The sequence below is a fragment of the Agelaius phoeniceus genome, chromosome 3 (assembly GCF_051311805.1).
Source record: "Agelaius phoeniceus isolate bAgePho1 chromosome 3, bAgePho1.hap1, whole genome shotgun sequence".
NCBI classification, from domain to species: Eukaryota; Metazoa; Chordata; class Aves; order Passeriformes; family Icteridae; genus Agelaius; species Agelaius phoeniceus.
Window position 1 is genome coordinate 100,999,776 of NC_135267.1, and position 4,401 is coordinate 101,004,176.

Consider the following 4,401-nt stretch of genomic DNA (forward strand, 5'->3'; position numbering starts at 1 on the left):
GTGTTTGCTATTACTGCAGAAATTTTCTTAATTTTTTTGAGAACAACATTTTCATATGAGTCCAGCCCAGCTGGTGAGCCCAGCAGTCCGGGCAAACATTTCTGTGTCCTTTGCCCTCATGATAAACGTGACTGTGCCATTGCTCAGGGACTCACAAACCACACTCTTACTGTTTTTCACATGAGGTCCATTCATTTTGGCAGAATTTTTGCAATGGGGGTTAATTAGGGAAAGCTTGCTGATGAGAAAATACTAGGGCAGGCAAAAGTCAGGCTCAACCACCTCCCTTGCACCTCTAACAGAAGTGAAACCCAAATAAAAATTATTGCAACAGATGCCAATCAAGTTCCACGTCTTCTTATCAGGAGCAATATTTGAAGTTGTACATAAGATAGGGAGTGTCAAAAAATAACATCATCCTGGAAAAGTAGACTAGAAATTATTCTCCACATTAAAAAAAAAAAAAGGGGAGGGGAGGGAGAAGCAGCAATCTTACTTGATTTTCCTAATAAACACTTACTGTTTCTTAAATAATAGAAGAAGTAATGAAGAGCATAGCTCAAACCAAGCTCAGCCTTTTGGAGAAAATTTACCCTTTCTGGTTTTCATAAGGAAGTATCCTCCAGTTCCCATCCTATGAACCTCAGCTTTCAGATGCTGTCGGTACTGACCTCCCTTGTCCCTGCAGAGCCCCGCAGGCTCAAACCTTAGCGGGCTGGAAGATGAAGGCAGTGGAATAAAGGGAAAGCCAAGCTATTTTGATTGCACAGTGCCACCCACTGTCGGAGAGACAGACGGCACAGGGGCCGCTGCGCGGGATGGGCGGCGCTTGCTGCTCCCATCAGTAACAAAGATATTTATCTGAGATCGACCATTCTGAGATCTAAGAGAGCCAGACGTCTATAAGGCAGCTCTCTACATACAGTAAGATATATACACACAGATATATACATACTGCTGGGGTGAGCTGTGTGTGTATATATATAGATAGAGATATAAATATTGTCTACATCAATCTATGTCTGTGTACCATTCTGAGTCTTGATGGGTCACAGAAAGCTGAGCTGAAGTGAGTGGAGATCCAGTGAGGAGGAGACCTTTCTGGAAAGACTTTGGATGGGTCTGGAGGTCACAAGTGTCTGGTAAAATACATAGGTGGGTGCCAACCCCCCTGGGTGGCCTGCAGGATTAGAAGGGATAGTCAAGGAGATTGGGAGGGGATGGAGATGTGATGGTGCAGGGAAATAGGGACCCATGTGCATGCTTCAATGAAGATGCTTAATTTGTTGTTTGCAATAGATACATATTTGGTTATCAGCTACTTATGTGTATCAGGATAGATGGAATTATGTGATGAATATCCTCTGTCTGAACATTGAGTGGAAAATATTTCACCCAAAGCACCATGTCACTCTCTGGGTTATGCCACTTTGCATCTACAGAAGGGAAGATATTTCCAACAGTTTTATGAGGAGCTCAGACCAGAGCATCCCAAGACCCTCCAAGCCTACAGAACTGTGTATTCTGGGAAAAGACTGAGCTCTATTTTTCTATACATCCACCAGCCATGGCCAAAGGCAATCCAAGCAGCTGGAGAGCAGGGCGTGCTTTGGTGAACAGAGAGCTCTTGCAGGATGGTGTTCTCTTCTGCAGAGACGCCCTTGGAGAAGAGATCTTTCATTAAGATTGTCATTTGCTACCGTTTCCATCTCCACAGAGGCTGCCTCCTCCTCACAGGCAGCATCCCCAGGGAGGGAGTGCTTGTGAAATATTCATACATCAGAAGAAATTACATTTGTAAGCGTGGACTGCAAAGCGACAACTGGCTGGAGGGGCGAGCAGGGAAAAACAACAGGAGAGAGGGAGGGAGGAAAAAAAAGCAGAATGTGGGAAATGGAAGGTGAACTGTGATTTCTCCCTGACAAAATGCAGCAAGGAGCTTTGTGGGCTCTTCCGGGGTTCATTTGTGAGGGCATGTGTAGGGAATAGATTTTCTCCTCATTCTGGGATGTCTAAACAGCATTTGTGTTCGTGCTTCTCTGAGGCTGGATAATAACCTCACCCAAGCATGTACAAGGGACAAAAATGCCCCCTAACTACTGGCAGATCTGTGTCATGGGTTTGAATATTTTGAGCATTTCTTCAGGGTCTACTCCAGTTTTAAAGAATGTTTAAAAAATTCCACATTTGGGAATTTTTGGTGAAATGGGATTGAACAGCAGGAAAAGGCAAATCTGTGACCATTTAGCCCAGCATGTCAGGAGACTTCAGGCCCACGATCAACAGGAGGCACCTGAGTGCTTGGTGCAGCCTTTGGGTATCTCCAGCACACAGCTGCAAATCTTTTACATCCTGATGAACCACTAATGCTCCACAAGCACATTGCAAGAACTCCTTGAGAAATACATATTCCCTCTTAAAAACCACCCTTTTCATTTTCTTCTTCTCTCTATGTCTCCCCCTGAGGACTGAATTCCTTATCAAGATCCAGTGCCTAAGACCTCCAGCAGTGTCAGTAACAGTAAAAACTGGAAGAACTGTTGTTTTTAATACTGTGATCATTTAGATCCCCCCCCTTGCTGATGCAGTCTGTTTCCCACTGCTGCTTAATTTATCCAGATACCCTATAGGTATAGGAAAGGGGACAGATAGCATCCTACAGATGTTTTCTTGAGATGATGGCTTCCCTCCCTGCACCCTTTCAGCCTCCCTACACCCTCCTAGCTGGGTCCTCGCCTCCCTTGCAGGAAGCACACACACACACTCACATGATGCAGGAGCAAGTTTTGACTATTTTAGGGCCTGAAATTTCCCTGTCGGCATGGCAACTTTCAACTCCTCACCTCTGACGGAAGCTGCTTAAAATAGAAAATCCAGAAAGCAAGCTTTGTGCTCCATGCTCAGCAAGCCCAGCTCCAGCATGACAGGCAGGGCAGGATCTGGCCTCACAGGGCCAGAGAAATGCCAGGGTTAAGGAAGATGACCCACAGGCCATCACCACCCCCTGCTGCAGTTTGTAAAACACCACCTGAATCTTCATGATTTTTGCTGTCTAAAGGTATCCCCTCCCTATCCAGCCTTCTTAGCTCAGGGAAGCTTTGTTTCAATATTCCCAGACTTATCCACAGCCACTGAACCTCCATCTTTCCATGGATACTGTCTCCATCTTAGATACATTTTCCCCCACACCTCCAGGCCTATTCACTACCACGAAATGTGCCAACCCTCCAACTTACTTTTTATTTACTTTTTTTTTCCTTTGCAAAACCCATTAATTTTTTCACTTACTCTTTTTCCCAAACCAATTTTTCCTCCAGCTCACACATAAACAATTGTGATTGCATGGGGTCAAGTGGGCATGTGGTGTGTCTGCTCTAATCCCCGCTTAACCTAATTCATTTTCTGTCTAAGAACAAAACTCTGCGAGATTCATTCAAGAGTCTGGATAATGTCTCTCTTGGCCTACAATGCTCACATAGGATTAGGGAATAAAAAAACCTAGAAGTCATTGGCGAGGCACTAAACCTGCAAACAACCCAAACACCTTAAAAATCCCTTTCTGTGCCTGGATTTGAGCTATGAGCCAGGATGTGCGGGAAGAGCTTCTCCCCTGAAACGTCACTGCCAACACAGAGTCCAGCCCTCAGGGCTATTTTTAGGTCAATGGGGATCTGGACCTTGCTGTCATATTTTGTGCCTAAGGGTTTTTCCCCTTATTTTCTCCTCTCTGCAACCCGAAGTTTTCTGGGGAGTTCAGCGGATGGAGATGGGATGTCTGGGGGGCTTTATTTGGCTTTCCTATGGAAAACTAAAATCAATCTTCTACATCAGGGAGAAGGGCTTGTTTTCTACAAACACAATCACTGCTGCTTGTTGTTGCTTCTAGGGGAGCTTGTTGACATTTTTCAATCAAAATATTTTCCACTCTCCCTCCAATTGATGTCTTTTTCTTTTCTCCCCTCCTCCTCCTCCTCCCCTTCAGTTTGGCAGGTGTTGTTTTTTTAAACGATTTATGCACTTTCATTTCTATGTGTTTTTGAAAGGGCAACAAACACCCAAGCATGTTTCTCTCCCTTTCTGCAGGTGGGCAGTGAGTATTAACATAAATAATTCCTCTTTCTCCTGTCTTTATTTTATTTATTCCCATCCTTTTTCCCACTGCTTTCCTCTCTCCTGAACTTGTCGAAACTGCTCCAAGCAGGCAAAGGGCAAATGCCAGCTCTCCTCTGGAGAGCTGGAAGCACCCCACTGAGCCAGGCAGGGCCAATAACCTCTGCTTTCCAGGATAAAAATTGATTCACTTTACTTTTCCTTCTTAATTTGAGATCCAGGGATGCTTGACTGAGGGTCCTCTAACAAGGCATCTTTTCAAGAGTATGCTGCAGGCTCCTGGCTCCAGGA